The sequence below is a fragment of the Bos indicus x Bos taurus genome, chromosome 3, assembly GCF_003369695.1.
Source record: "Bos indicus x Bos taurus breed Angus x Brahman F1 hybrid chromosome 3, Bos_hybrid_MaternalHap_v2.0, whole genome shotgun sequence".
Lineage (NCBI taxonomy): Eukaryota > Metazoa > Chordata > Mammalia > Artiodactyla > Bovidae > Bos > Bos indicus x Bos taurus.
The window spans coordinates 169-17,271 of record NC_040078.1 but is presented as its reverse complement, the minus strand read 5'-3'; the positions used below and the strand labels follow the sequence as shown (position 1 = coordinate 17,271).

The 17,103-nt window shown below is 38.8% G+C and overlaps 3 pseudogenes; all 3 read right to left on the bottom strand.

Annotated features, from left to right (window-relative positions):
• Nucleotides 1-1,486: 1,486 nt before the first annotated feature.
• Nucleotides 1,487-2,804, bottom strand: LOC113882955 (annotated as a pseudogene).
• A 2,309-nt stretch (nt 2,805-5,113) lies between these two features.
• On the bottom strand, nt 5,114-6,899 carry LOC113890381 (annotated as a pseudogene).
• Nucleotides 6,900-15,724: 8,825 nt separating this feature from the next.
• Nucleotides 15,725-16,717, bottom strand: LOC113882563 (annotated as a pseudogene).
• Nucleotides 16,718-17,103: the final 386 nt, after the last annotated feature.

Genomic DNA, 17,103 nt, shown 5'->3' with positions numbered 1-17,103 from the left:
GGTGAAAGTGAAAGTTGCTCAGTCATGTCCAACTCTTTGGACCCATGGACCACAGTTCATGGAATTCTCCAGGCCAGAATACTGGAGTGAGTAGCCTTTCCCTTCTCCAGTGGATCTTCCTGATCCAGGAATCGAACCTGGGTTTCCTGCTTTGCAGGTGGATTCTTTACCAACTGAGCTATCAGGGAAGCCCCTAAATATCACATTGCTTAGAGGAAAGTGTAATCCTCCCTGATATACACAACCATATAGATTAGATTATTTCAATGTTTAGATTATATTTAAAAATTAGAGCTATTTTAAAGCAATGTTCAAGTCCCAGGAAAGCTATTAGCTCCCAATTTTTACAGCAAATCTACTCAATTGTTTTATGGAGATTTTCTAGAGAGTCCTGTTAAGGAGAACTAAGATACAGGCTTGATCAAACTGCCATGTGAAGTAATAATATATATATAATGATTGGTAAGTGATAGGCAACACAAAACATACAATATGTATAAAGTATCTACGTTTTTGTTCTCAGTATTTCAAGAAGCAAGCTAATTTTCTTAAGCCTCTTGTAAATTCTTTCATTCTCTATACTGAAACTTTCTTCCAAAATAAGTTAGAATTGTAGCTACAATGTATGCAAAATTTCATTTCTTCAAGCACCTGGCAAGATACCTTGTAGGCATATGACATACAATAATAGCTTAAAATATGTTTGAATCATTGACTCTTGACCATTATGTTCTTTCAGTTCAGTTCATTTCAGTTGCTCAGTCGTTTCCGAAGTCATTAGCGACCCCATGAAACGCAGCATGCCAGGCCTCCCTGTCCATCACCAACTCCTGGAGTTTACTCAAACTCATGTCCATCGAGTTGGTGTTGCCATCCAGCTATCTCATCCTCTGTCGTCCCCTTCTCCTCCTGCCCCTAGTCCTTCCCAGCATCAGGGTCTTTTCCAATAAGTCAACTCTTCACATGAGGTGGCCTAAGTATTGGAGTTTCAGCTTCAGCATCAGTCCCTCCAATGAACACCCAGGACTGATCTCCTTTAGAATGGACTGGTTGGAACTCCTTGCAGTCCAAGGGACTCTCAAGAGTCTTCTCCAACACCACAGTTCAAAAGCATCAATTCTTTGGCGCTCAGCTTTCTTCACAGTCCAACTCTCACTTTCAAGTAAAACTTATGTCATTCTCTTTTATTTCTCTTTAAAAATCTGTCTATCCTTCAAGGCCAAGTAAAAGATGCATGATAGCCATAAATGATTTTGTACAGTCTCTTCCCACCAACTGTATTATGATATTAACTAACACCACTGGCTTGGGAGGTTCCTGAAAGTAAAACTATATCTTTCCCTGTCATCTATTCACTAAATTTAAAGTATAAAATTGGTCATTTATTTAAGACTACTCATTAGTCATCAGGAAAAAAGGAATGACAGAACTAGAGTTTACAGCACATGTACAATATGTTTGATATATTATCTATATTCTTCTGTTCTATATACCACTTTATGAACAAAATAATATTAAACTGGTTTTTTAGATAATGACTGAGTCAGGTCAATCCATCTTCTCTGACTTAGTCAGAACCAGGTATAGTCTCCTGATCTAAAATTCATATTTTTTCCATTGTTTTTGTTTTTCAAATCTAAGGTTATTTGTTAAGTAAATTTTTGACATAATCCATTTAAAATCAGAAAAGTGTTCTTTAATAACCAAAGTAAATATTTAGCAGTTACATGCCTTCAATGTGAAAACAATTTTGTTTTCATTAGTTTGCTGACTGTGTCCTTGACATCCTTATTTCTCAGACTGTAGATCAGGGAATTCAACATGGGGATGACCACCGTGTAAAACACAGACGCCATTTTGACTGTGTGCCTGGAGAGTGTGGAGCTGGGCACAGAGTAGAGGAAGAGGATGGTGCCAGGGAAGATGCTGATGGCGGTCAGGCAGGAGGCGAGGGTGGAGAAGGCCGACCACCAGTTGATTGCGTCTTCAAGGTGGTGACAACAATGAACACGCAAGACGTGAGAATGACAAGCAATGTGATCACCTCATTAAAGGTGGCAACAGTGAAAAGCAACAGCTGGCTGAGATAAGAATCAGAATAAGAGAGGGAAATCAAGGAAGAAAGCTCACAGAAGTGATTGATTGTGTTGAAACCGTGAAAAGATAATTCGACAGCAGAACATGTGACAGTCAAGGAGCAAGCTACTCCCCATGCATATGACGTGACCACTAACATGGCACAGAGTCTCTGGGACGTGACGACTGTGTAGAGCAGAGGGTTGCAAATAGCCACGAAGCCGTCATAGGCCATCACAGCAAACAGAATTAATTCAGTCACCACAAAGGTGCAAACGAGAAAGAACTGCACCGTACATCCCCAAAATGAAATGCTCTGTCTTCTGCAAGTAGGTTCACCAGCGTCTTGGGAGCAATGATGGAAGAATAGCAGAAATCCACAAATGAGAGGTGGCTGAGAAAAAAGTACATGGGGGTGTGCAGTTTGGGGTTAACTTTGATGATGACCATCATCCCAAGGTTTCCTGCTATGCTGAAGTTGTAGATGGCCAGAAATACCAGGAAGAGGGGGGCTTGCAGTTCTGGGTAGTCTGAGAACCCAAGAGGGCGAATGTGGCCCCAATGGTTATATTTCTCTTGGTCAGAGACGTTCTTCCTGATGGACGGATCTGAACATCTGTCTTGGAAATAATATATTAGGAGAGTGACTGACACATCTATTTGCCATGAAGTGATGGGACCAGATGCCATGATCTTCATTTTCTGAATGTTGAGCCTTAAGCCAACTGTTTCACTTTCCACTTTCACTTTCATCAAGAGGCTTTTTAATTCCTCTTCACTTTCTGCCATAAGGGTAGTATCATCAGCATATCTGAGGTTATTGATATTTCTTCCAGCAATCTTGATTCCAGCTTGTGCTGCTCCCAGCCCAGCGTTTCTCATGATGTACTCTGCATATAAGTTAAATAAGCAGGGTGACAATACAGTACTTGGATGCAATCTCAAAAACGACAGAATGATCTCTGTTCATTTCCAAGGCAAACCATTCAATATTACAGTAATCCAAGTCTATGCCCCAACCAGTAATGCTGAAGAAGCTGAAGTTGAACGGTTCTGTGAAGACCTACAAGACCTTTTAGAACTAACACCCCCCAAAAGCTCAATATACATACAGTTTATATACCAGTTTTTATTCATCTATCTAATAAAAAAATAAATATAACTTATAATACATGATAGTGAGAGAGAAAAGAATAAATAGTTCCAGGCCCCAAAGATTTCACTGAAACACACATAAAGGATCTTTCTAGTGCCAGTGAGTACCTACATGTTGTCAAAATGTAATCTCGGTATAATGTTGAGAGGTTAACAGTAATAACCATTGTTCAAACTTGAGGAAACTGAGAAATTAAGAAGTTTGTGTTACTTGTCAAATTAAAAAATAAGAGTCAAATTGCCTATCCCGGTTTTCATAAACTCCAGTGTAGTGCTTTCTAACGTTAGTATAGACACACAGAGAGATGCTTCATTGAGCAAGTGAATTTAATGTAGAAATTTACATAAATCATAATGGAAGCACAAATAAAGTATCAGTGACACATATGAGCCAAGGTTGAAGGAAGAAATGAAGTTTAAACACATAAAGGAAGGATGAACAAAGGTCATTTCATCAAGACACAGAAAAGAAATGTACACAGAGGTTAGAAGGCCACCTATGAGTCACAGTAAGCATTTAATGCATATTTTATTTTTTATTTTTTTACTTATTTTTTTAATGCATATTTTTAAAGTAAGCCAGAAGAAAATAATTGAAAGTGAGAAAAGAGGCAAAAGTCAGCAATGCTGCTATTCATAACAATGGTTATTAAATAATTGCATACATAGAGGTACCTGATGGTCTATAGTCCATGGGGTCCCAAAAGATCCGAACCTAACTTAGTGACTAAACAACAACCAACCAATACATACACATATATAATATATTAATATATCTACATAATATGTAGGCGTATACATTTATAAGCATACAGACATAGCTGGGAGATATTATAGGTTTGATATATTCACTTTATTGTGATAAGGCAAATTAGGCTTCCCTGATGGCTCAGACAGTAAGGAGCCTGCCTGCAGTGCAGGAGACCCTGGTTCGATCCCTGGGTCAGGAAGATGCCCTGCAGAAGGAAACAGCTACCCACTCCAGTATTCTTGCCTGGAAAACCCCATAGATGGAGGAGCCTGGCAGGCTACAGTCCATGGGGCCACAAAGAGTTGGACACGACTGAGCGATTTCACTTTCTCTTTCCAATAAGGCAAATATCATTAATAAAGCAGGTCAAACACATTTTCAGTGTGCATATGTCTAAGTATGTACACTGAAATATTATGTCTAAGAAATGTACATATATTGGGACTTCCCTAGTGGCCCAGTGGTTAAGAATCCACTGTCCTTTTCAGGGGACCTGTGCTTGATCCCTTGGGGGCAACTAAGATACCACATGCCACAGGGAACTAAACCCAAACACTGCAACTAGAGAAGTCCACATGCCACATAGAAGACCCAGCACAGCCAAATAAAATAAAATAATTTAAAAACTTTTTGCAAATCAATAAAAACTAAAAAATATACATATTCTAGTTGAAAAATACTTTAAAATGCTAACACCATCTAAACCTTCAGTGGGTTATAATCTTTTTCAATAGTAACATCAGAGATGGCAGATCACCATAACTTACACAGTAATGAAAAAGTTTAAAATATTGCCAGAATTACCAAAATATGACATGTGACAGAGATAAGAGTGAGCAAATGTTGCTGGAAAAACAGTGCTAATAGACTTGCTTGATGCAGGGTTGCCACAAATCTTCAATCTGTAAAAATGCAGTATCTGCAAAGCACAATACTGTCAAGTGCAATAGACAATATACATCTATGCACACACACACACACACACACACACACACACACACACACACACATACATATATGCTGCTGCTAAGTCGCTTCAGTCGTGTCCGACTCTGTGACCCCATAGACGGCAACCCACTAGGCTCCTCTGTCCCTAGGATTATCCAGGCAAGAATACTGGAGTGGGTTGCCATTTCCTTCTCCAATGCATGAAAGAGACACACATATACACATACATAAAGAGATGACCAATTATGCATTAGGTATATTCCTAGGCTATTTTCACTGGACATGTAATTTAATTTCCCTAAAATTTCTGTAATGTAATTATTATCAATATTTCTATTATTCATATGTGATAATATATGAAACCCCTAAACCACTGGACACTGCAATGACAAAAACAAAAAATAATAAAGGAAGTAAGAACAAAACAATAAAGAGAATATATATATTTATATTTATATACACATATGGAATCTTATTCTCTGTAAAAACTGACAAAGGTGTGTTCCTTATTGTAAAATAATAGGTGTTCAATTATGAAATGAATCATAGTCCCCATAATGGATGTTAAAATAAAATGTGATACTTAGTCCATTAAACTCATGAAAGTCTAAGAGAAAATTCAATTTGGGTGCTTTAACAGTCCAGTATACTGTCCAATTTAAAACATTCTATATAGCATCAAAGCAAAGAAGTAGGCTGCACATTTTGAAATATTCTCAATCAATCCTAAACTTGTAAATTGAAAAGGCACAAAGAGAATTAAAAAGACTCACTCATAGCTATTTACATCTTGACTGCTCTTTTCACTCCAACACTGAAACGCATCATTACCCTTTCATCAGCCTCCAATTTCTAACCCTGAGTCCTGCTAGGAAAATATTCTCTAGGATAATATTTTGGAGCTTACCACTTTTCTGAGCACTTCTTTCACATCCTTGTTCCTCAGACTATAGACCAGGGGGTTCAGCATGGGGATCACTACAGTGCAGAACACTGTGGCCACTTTGTCAGTGCCCATGCTGTTGCCAGAGTGGGGCTGGCAATAAATGAAAAGGACTGTTCTGTGAAAGACGATGATGGCAGTGAGGTGGGAAGCACACGTGGAAAAGCTTTGCATCTTTTGTCTGCAGAGCACATCCTCAGGATGATGATGAGAATAAACAAGTAGGACGTGAGGATGACCACAGTGGTGATAACCTCATTGAAAATGGCCACAATGTATAGCACCAATTGATTCCTGGTGACATCAGAGAAAGCAAGACACAAGACAGCGGGAAGATCACAAAAGAAGTGGTTGATCACATTTGATCTGTAGGATGGGATCTGAAGAGCTAAACACAAGTGAATAACAGAACATACAGTAGTATTGAGATAGCAACAAGACACCAACTCCATGCAGAGATTTCGGGACATGGTGACCATGTAGAGCAGTGGGTCACAGATGGCCACAAAGCAGTCATAGGCCATCACTGCCGGCAGAATGACCTCAGTTATCCCAAATGTGCAAAACAGGTAGAATTGCACAGTGCATTCCAGGAAGGAAATGGCTGTCTTCATTTAAGATGTTAGCTAGCATCTTCGGCATGACGGTAGTGGAGTAAGAGAAATCCACAAAGGACAAGTGGCTGAGGAAAAAGTACATGGGGGTGTGGAGTCCAAAGCTGACCTGAATGAGAGCAATCATGCCCAGGTTTCCCCAAAATGCGACTCTATAGATGGAAAGAAACAGCAGGAAGAGGAAGACTCTGAGCTCAGGGGCATCTGAGAATCCAAGAAGGAAGTCTGTCACAGCAGTGCAGTTTTCCTTGTCCATGTCCTCCCTTTACCATGGTTTCAGAAAAATATTAATAGTTATTCTCCATGAGATCATCCCCAATTTAGTTTTGACTGTCTCCTAAAAGGGGAGAAGGCAATGGCAACCCACTCCAGTATTTTTGCCTGGAAAATCCCATGGATGGAGGAGCCTGGTAAGCTGCAGTCCATGGAGTCTCTAAGAGTTGGACATGACTGAGCAGCTTCACTTTCACTTTTAACTTTCATGCATTGGAGAAGGAAATGGCAACCCAGTCCAGTGTTCTTGCTGGAGAATCCCAGGGACCGGGGAGCCTGGTGGGCTGCTGTCTATGGGGTGGCACTGAGTCGGACATGACTGAAGTGACTTAGCAGCAGCAGAAGCATTCTCCTAAAAGAGACATGATGATATATAGGGTACATTTTATAACAAATAAATAAGGCATTGCTTTGGGGAAGTTTAGGAAAAGCTCAGAAATTGCATCACTCAAATACATCGAGTCCATAGTTTACTTCACAGATCACAGGAAAGACTTGCATCCATATGAGCCTGTATGATTCCTTAAACTAGTTATATATAATTCAGAGCTTAGAACTGAATCATCAGAAAGATATCAAATATTATTTAATTATCCATTTTTTAAATTAAATTAATATATACACAGCACTATATAGAAGGGTTTCCCTGTTGGCTTATTTGGCAAAGAACCTGCCTGCAATGCGGGAGACCTGGGTTTGATCCCTGGGTTGCAAAGATCCTCTGGAGAAGGGAATGGCTACCCACTCCAGTGTTCTGGCCTGGAGAATTCCATGGACTGTATAGTCCAAGGGGTAGCAAAGAGTCGGACACTACTGAGCAAATTTCAGTCACTATATATAAAATAAATAACAATGACCTATTATACTGCAAAGGGGACAATATTCCATATCTTATAATAATTTATAATGGAGAAGACTCTGAAAAAGAATATGATATATCTATATTTATACAGAATAGATACAGTTACATAGATATAGATATATCTGAATCATTTACTGTAGACCTGAAAGGAACACAGCATTGAAAATTAACTATAGGTCAATAAAATGGTTATTAAAAATATTCCAATACCTTTTTACTGACTTACTATTTAATCATTTCTCAAAGTATTAGGATTCAGTGGATAATTTTTTAGAAAATCTTTTATAATCAAATATATGAAGTATGCTTATTTAAGATTGCTAATTCACAAGTGTTCATTTATTTAAATATGGTTTAGCTGGGAAAGCAGATTTTATAATCTATATTAGTATATTTTCCTATAAAATTTGCATAGCGATTTTGTTAATTATGGCACACACTGTCTGTCATTCTTCAGGGAACTGATATTCAAAATCTGACATTCTGTAACTGTGACTCTCAAGCCTTATGAACACCTATTTGACAAATATATCCTCTGTTTTAGCTCTATTTGAAGAGCTAAACAATGATGTGAACATGTAATTAACAGAAATGCTTGCTGCTGCATTGCACCATTATTTATGAAAGCAAAATTTAGAAATAAAGTGTCAAGCAACAGGAAAAAAGTTCAAAGATACACTGCATACATATAGAAAATCACAGCTTTTTGAAGAAGTTTGCTTTTTTTAAATCTAAATTTATTTAATTGGAGGTTAATTACTTTACAATATTGTAGTGGCTTTGCCATAAATGAAGTTTTAATGATCTAAAAATGATTATGATAAGATGGCAAGTAAAAACGTAGTAAATCAGGTTGCACACACAGAATATTATACATGCATACATAAGCTGCATTGTATATCTGATCTTCACAACATCCATTAAATATAAGTATTTTATTCTGATAACTTTAAAAAGAAACTTTAGAAAAGAATCTTGCTTGAATTCTCACAAAACATAAAAGTTTTAAGGGTTATGTTTTGTGTTTTTTTTTTTTAATAAAGGAGATATATATTCAAAGCTTTTGACATATTGAAAATGCCAACGAAGGGTATTTTCTCTACTCACCCTTAGTAACAATAAAATGATTTGGAGGCACCAGTTGGTTATTTTCAGGGGGTAAAAAATCTGGACAAAATCCCAACACATCCGGTATTTTCCACATTCTTCAAATAACTTCAGAAAGGTTAATGTGTGCGTGTGTGTTCAGTTGTGTCCAGCTATTTACAACTCTAGGGACTGTAGCCTGCTAAGCCACTACATCCATGAGATTTCTCAGACAAGAATACCGAGTGGGTTGCCATTTCCTCCTTCAGGGTATCTCCCCAACCCAGGTACAGAACGTCTCAGATGTATCCTCCAGGCAGATTCTTTACCCTCGAGCCACTCAAAGAGGTAAGTGAATGAAATGAAAGTAATTCAGTCGCATCCGACTCTTTGCGACCCCATGGACTATAGAGTCCATGGAATTCTCCAGGCCAGAACACTGGAGTGGGTAGCCTTTCCCTTCTCCAGGGGATCTTCCCAACCCAGGGATTGAAGCCAGGCCTCCCACATTTCAGGCTGATTCTTTACCAGCTGAGCCACAAGGGAAGCCCTTGAAGAGGTAAAGGACATGCGAATTAAAATATTGTGGTTTGAAAACATAATTATTCTGAGGATATGGTTTTCTTTCCTCAATGGCCAGTACAAGTGACTTCGTCTTTTTCTGATTTCAAAGTAGTACATAATTGTGTAAAACCTTTTCCAGTTTTTAAAGAAAAATCAGGCTACTGATTACTTATAGAGAGAAGTGGTTCTTAACCAGGAGCAATTATAACCCCACAGGACATTTAGCAATATCTGAAGATACTGCTGATTGTCACAATCGGGAGGGTTGCTACTGACATCTAGTGGACCGACCAGTGAAAGTGAAAGGATTAGTCACTCAGCTGTTTCTGACTGAGACCCCCAGGGACTGTAAGCCTGACAGGCTCCTCTGTCCATGGAATTCTCCAGACAAGAATACTGGAGTGGGTAGCCATTCCTGTCTCCAGGGGAGTTTCCTGACCCAGAGATTGAACCCGGGTCTCCTGCATTGCAGGCAGATTCTTTACCCTCTGGTCCACCAGGGAAGCCCCCTGGGCAGACAAGATGCTGCTAAATAGTTGAGAAGGTACAGAACAGCATCTCCCTCCCCACCCCATGCTCCACACACACCCACAACACATGAAAAGACCAAAATATAATTTGGGCCAAAATGTCAAAGGTATCAAATGTGAGAAAATTGCTATAGAGAGACATCTATAAATCCCTTTGGCACAAGGACAAAGTAATCCCCCTCCTGTCTGATTCAGAGGTGGTTCACATGTCTGTGTTCCTCCTGGAACAGTTTCGAGGAGCCCTCAGCACCTACTCCCAGCCTCAGAGTGACTTCAGGAGACTCTCCCTGCTGTCTTTCCCAGGTTCCATGGATGGAGTTAAAGTGAGGGGGGAGGAGGAGGAAAGGGGAGAGGAATCGAGCATTCCTCCCTGTTGGCTCACACTCTTTCCCTCTTAAACTGACAGCTGTTTCAAATTCGGTTCTGCAGATAGAGTTGTTTCCATGTCCTGTCGAGATTGTTTCTCAGAACAAAAAGTGAAAATACTTTCAAAATGGAGTGCTCAAAATTTGGACATTTCTTAAAATACTCTATAAATACAGGCTAACTACAGACTTTTAAAAATGTCTAATGTCACTACCCTCTTTTACGATTGTTCCACCTCTCATACATGGCTAACAATACTACCCTTATGAGAAGACAAACAAATAAACAAGCTTCCACACCTCAGGAAATACAGTTCAGTCCATTCCCCCCAAAACAGAGTGTAGTCCAACCAACCTGTGAGATAGGCCTTGCTTCCTGTTTGTGAAGATGCTATGAGGGAAAATGTTACATGCTTTACATTTTTATGTGTGTGTATCCCTGGAGCTCATATTTCTTAAGCTTCCAAACCAATCATTGATCTCTGTGGGACACCAACAAGACATCAAGCAAACAACTTCATCTTGAGAGCAAGCAACATCATCTTGGGACTCAAATAATTAAGGAGTTGTATGAGATGTCGTCAGATGGGAAAAGCTATTTAAAGCTGGTTCATGTACCAAGTCTCTTCAGTCATGTCTGACTCTTTGTGACTCTATGGACCATAGCCCACCAGGCTCCTATGTCCATGGGATTCTCCAGGCAATAATACAGGAGTGGGTTGCCATGCTCTCCTCCAGGGGATCTTCCTGACCCAGGGATTGAACCTGCATCACCTGAATTGCAGGTGGATTCTTTACCCACTGAGCCACCTGGAAAGCCCCAAGTTGGTACACAGTTCAACACAATTCCTTTCAGATGTCATGATGAACTGCAGAGCATTTTTTGCTGCATTCAAACATTGCCCTCTGAACCAGGGATTATGTTGCCATTATGAAATATGTGGATAAGTCTTCTAATCTGTGCCAGTCTTACACTTAGAGCTCCTTACTGGAGGACATAGGGTTTGAAGTCACAATAGCATTCTGCCAAATACCAGAAAGGGGTGGAAATAATGATCCACCTTTGCTGAGAATAATAGCAATTGCTCACATTTGCTGATCACTTTGTATGTGCTGTGTACTCTTCTGAATGCAACCACCCACACCTTTCATCTTTATAAAAATAAGTGAGATGATTATAGCTATGAAAATAAGTGAGATGATTACTGCTATGCAGCATCTAAGATGACTTAGACACTGGCAGCTGTAACTTGCACAAAGTCATAAGTGAAATCATTGATAGAATGAGCTTATATGCTGCTCTTTGGTTTTTGCCATCTGGCCCTGTGTTAGGAAGAGCAGAGCCAATGACGGTGCTGGAAACCGTGCTCCCAGCTCAATGCAGAGACCGTTTAATGGGTCTGTCTGAAGGATCTCTCCCAAGTCACTTCTTATCTGACTGCATAACCTCTCCTTCATCCAATAGTGCTTAAAGGAGAGTCTGTTGTGTGTGCCCTGGAATATACCAAGAATTCAAGAATTCCATGCAATTTCATTTTTCAGAAACAAGGATTCCTCTTATTCATTCATGTATTACCTGGTGAATTATCCCAATTAGAAAAGCAAAAACAAACTCCCAAAACTTAAAACATGAGTGCTGTGAAGTACTGCTTTCCAGAAAGCCTGACATTATCTCTTTGTGTGTGTGTGTGTAATGAAGTTTTATTAAAGTATAAAGGAGATAGAGAAAGCTTCTGACATAAGCTTTAATCAAGGTTTTTCCAGCCCTTGACATGACTTCTTGTTTCTCTCTGGTTTATATATCTTTTTTTTTCCCTCAAAAAATAAGGACTTTACACAGGCTTTTTAGACTATACAGTGATGTTTTGAAATTAGATATTAGTGGATTGATGATCATAATATATTTATTTAGTATCTATTTTTGTTGTTGTTGTTCTTTGTATACCCTGCAAGTATTGCCAGTTTTAAAATTCATCTCCCTGAGGGAGAGAGTTCCATTACAGGAAGAATAAAAAGACATCTATAAAGAACAACATGGGCAGTGATGTTTTATATCATCTGGGCAAAATGAACTCTCTGCTTATCTATTTATCTAAGTCTTAAAGGCAAGGCAGGTATTTTTTTAAAAGTAATTTAAATATAAACTTATAATTGAATTCTATTTAATGATTATTTTAATAAAATATATAATAAAATTATGAAGTTGTAAGTTTTTGATGAACTATATTTATACAAATAAGATACTATAATTTTATTAAAGTATTGTATCAAAAGATTCAAGGACATCAACAAGTTAAATTGCCTAAACTTTTTAATTACACATTTTAATCAAGTTGCATTTAAGAAAAGCTGATATGCTTAGTTGCTATATGATAAGACTTGAAAATGTCTTTGTGGTAACATCAGAAATTAAGAATGTCAGTGGTTTTAAAGACAGCATAACAAGCTGTTCCAAAACACTAGTTTAAAAACAAAAACCAAAACCAAAACCAAAAAACAGCTGCTTATTGCATGGATCACTATTACATGAGTCAGTAAGGTCAGTACCCTCATGTGATCTTGGCTGGTGTACTTACGTGTATATTATCAGCTTTGCAGTCTCGGTGATCTAAGAAGGCCTCATACTCCAGTTGGGAGGTTGCTAAATGCTATTTCATGGAATAGGGGTGTAAGGCATATTGCTCATTATCCAATAGGCTGGCTTGTGCTTATTCACATGGCAGTTTTTCTAAGAGATTATGCAAATTCCAAGAGATTTTGAGAAAGCCACAGGGCCATCAGATGCTTGAAGATGGCACAATATCTCTTCAGCTACCTTTTATATCAGTCAAAGCTAGTCACAAAGTAGTCTACATTCAGAACGTGGAGAGATTGATTCCACTGTTAATCAGAAGAGTAGAAAGCGGCGTGGATACCTGGATAACTAAGAATGGGATCATGTTGAAAACTACCATATTGGACAGCAAATCACCTTAAAAGATATAACTTCCAAAATTTTAGTCTTCAGCAAAATTAGAAGGCAATCTAACTTTAATGTATTACTTTCAAAAATTTGAGGAAAGATAATTGTGAGAAATTGGCTGAAATATTTGTGTCATTCCTATTCCAGCACAAATTCTGACAGATTCTATTCCCATTTATATTCAATGCTCTCAAATATTATGAGTGTTTAGATCTTTTGACCGGTAGACATTGCAGAATTTATCTAGACATATTGAATAGAGAGAATAGTGTACAATTTATTCAAGCAAAAGTGAGCTATTAATGTTAGGTGAAGTAAAAGTTGCTCAGTCATGTCCAACTCTTTGCGACCCCATGGAATTCTCCAGACCAGAACATTGGAAGACTTGGTATTTCTGTTTTTCAATATTTATTCACTTGACTCCACCAGACCTTAGTTGCAGCACATAGAGTCTTTCAGTTGCAGCACAAGGAATCTAGTTCCCTGACCAGAGATCAAAGCCAGGATCCCTAAATTGGGAGTGTAGACTTTTAGCCCCTGGACCACCAGAAAAGTCCCAAGATCTGGTATTTCTAATTTGCCAGATTGAATAGGTCTGGATGCTAGTAACTACCTTCTTCTCATATGTTGAATGTGGTCATACAGGCTACTGGTTTTCAACTCTTAGGGCCACTCCAAGTACTGTTTTTTTAAAGCTAGGAGTTTAGTTGAGAGGGTTTCCCTTATGGCTCAACTGGTAAAAAATTTGCATGCAATGTGGGATACCTGGGTTTGATCCCTGGGTTGGGAAGATTCCCTGGAGACAGGAAAGGCTACCCACTCCAGTATTCTGGCCTGGAGAATTCTATGGACTAGTCCATGGGGTCACAAGGAATTGGACACGACTGAGCAACTTTCACTTTCACTTTCTTTAGTTGAGAAGGATACAGACATTTTATTCAGGAAAGAAAAAAAAACCCTGATAATGTTTTTGACATCTTCATAGGCAGAATAATAGCTTGAAATGCATGTTAGGCAGGTACTCACCATGCTTCCTTTTTGTATGTAAAATTTTCTGAGATCTAGTCTACCATTTTTAAGTCTCTGGTGGACTCTATCACTGGAGAAGGAAATGGCAACCCACTCCAGTGTTCTTGTCTGGCAAATCCCATAGATAAAGGATCCTGGTGGACTAGAGTCCATGGGGTTGCAAAACAATTGGACACAACTGAGTGACTCAACAACAATCATAGCTGGTTATGTTGCCACACTGGAGCTCTTTTGAAAACACATTGGGAATATAGACCATGTCTTATCAACTTTCATTCATGCCAGATCAGATCAGATCAGATCAGTCGCTCAGTCGTGTCCGACTTTTTGAGACCCCATGAATCGCAGCACACCAGGCCTCCCTGTCCATCACCAACTCCTGGAGTTCACTCAGACTCACGTCCATCAAGTCAGTGATGCCATCCAGCCATCTCATCCTCTGTCGTCCCCTTCTCCTCCTGCCCCAAATCCCTCCCAGCATGAGTCTTTCCAATGAGTCAACTCTTCACATGAGGTGGCCAAAGTACTGGAGTTTCAGCTTTAGCATCATTCCTTCCAAAGAAATCCCAGGGCTGATCTCCTTCAGAATGGACTGATTGGATCTCCTTGCAGTCCAAGGGACTCTCAAGAGTCTTCTCCAACACCACAGTTCAAAAGCATCAATTCTTCGGTGCTCAGCCTTCTTCACAGTCCAACTCTCACATCCATACATGACCACAGGAAAAACCATAGCCTTGACTAGACGAACCTTTGTTGGCAAAGTAATGTCTCTGCTTTTGAAAAGGCTATCTAGGTTGGTCATAACTTTCCTTCCAAGGAGTAAGCATCTTTTAATTTCATGGCTGCAGTCACCATCTGCAGTGACCTGCATATACAATATCCAAAAATATCCAAATATGCAAACACAGTATTTATTCTATTAAAAAAATTATTGTTGTATCATTGACTCAATATTGCACTCTGACCTCCTTGTTTCTCAGGCTTTAGTCTCCTGGATAAAACTCCAATGTTGGAATATGTCTCCTAAAACTCTGTCTCTTCTGTTTTCCAAACCAGGGTACATAATACCTATTTTATAAAAGTATCTCTCTTAAGGACTTGAAATTTTTCCTCTGAAACCTTCTATTATACTTATTGTTTTATATCTTATACAATTTCTACTTTGTAAAGTGCCCTACTATCATCATTGAATTTTCATCCCTTGAAGGATGAACACTATGTCTTAACTGCTATTTGTACTTTTTGTAAGAGGAAGGCATGTTATTATTGAGAGCCTAGTCTACCATAGGTGTTAAAAAAGGAGGATGAAATTAACAATTATTAAGATTACACAAGTATGCCACATGATATTTATGTCCTTTAACCTTGTAATCAGATTATTTTGTCTAAAATTTTAAATGAAAAAGACTTGAAAGATTGCTAACTTTTTTCCCAGTAAGTAAGAGAGAAAGTCAAGTTTAGTATGGTTAAGCAAAACACATGTATTTTCTATTTTACGTATTAACACTTCATTAATAATAAATTTCTTTTTATCAACCAACCTTTGCAGACACAGTTTATTACATATCAAGGGCAAAATCTTCCAGAATAATGTTTGTTATGAAAATATTTAGAGTCCATGATGTTGGAGACTGTGTCCTTGACATCCTTATTTCTCAGACTGTAGATCAGGGGATTCAACATGGGGATGACCACCGTGTAAACACAGACGCCACTTTGATTGTGTGCCTGGAGAGTGTGGAGCTGGGCACAGAGTAGAGGAAGAGGATGGTGCCCGGGAAGATGCTGATGGTGGTCAGGTGGGAGGCGCAGGTGGAGAAGGCTTTGTGGCGACCACAGGCTGAAGGCATCTTGAGGATGGTGACAAGAAACACATAAGACAGGAGAATGATGAAGAGTGTGCTGACCTCATTAAAGGTGGAGAAAATAAAAAGCAGCAACTGGCTGAGATAAGTATCAGAGCAAGAGAGGGAAAGTAGGTAAGAGAACTCACAGAAGAAGTGATTGATTGTGTTGAAACCTCAAAATGATAATTTGATAACAGTACAGGTGAGTATCAAGGAGCAAGCTACTCCCCAAGCATAAGATCCAACCACTAACGTGGCACAGAGTCTCAGGGACATGGCCAGTACGTAGAGCAGAGGGTTGTAGATGGCCACGAAGCAGTCTTAGGCCATCACAGCTAATAAAAAGGACTCAGTCACCACAATGGTACAAAGAAAAAGAATTGTATTACAAACAACCTACAACTGAAATGGTTCTGTCTTCTACCATGAGGTTCACCGTGGTCTTGGGAAGCAATGATGGAGGAATAAGAAAAGTCCACATAGGGGAGGTGGCTGAGGAAAAAGTACATGGGGGTGTGCACTTTGGGGTTAATTTTGATGGTTTGGAATCATCCCAAGATCCCCGCCACAGTGACACTGTAGATGGTGAAGAATGTCAGGAAGAGGGGGACTTGCAACTCTGGGTAATCGGAGAAGCCCAGGAGAGTGAACACGGCCCCACTTTTCTCTCTGATAGAAACATGGCTTCTGTTTGTCAGAATCTGAATCAGTCCTAGAAAGAAAAATATTAAGGGAAATAAGGATGTAAGACACTTGGTTAACTATTCCTTCCAAAGCTGGAAGAGGAAGCAAAGTGTCTTTTTAGAACCTCTCTTGTTTCTTTACTCACGATTGCTAAATGTCTAAAATTTAAAAAAGATAACCATTTTAAACTTTTCTTTAAGTAGCACAGTACCCTTATTGAAATTTTTAGTTTGAATTATATTTCAACATTTAGAGATTTATGAAATCAAAAAGATTGGAAGTTATTTTAAGTGAAACCCTTCTATAACACTTTTAGTTCCTCTTGAACATTATAAATTCATAAAAGATTAACCCAGCCTAGTACCATAACTGATTATTTCAGTCTAAAACTAGCAGCAGAAGTGAGAAAATTTA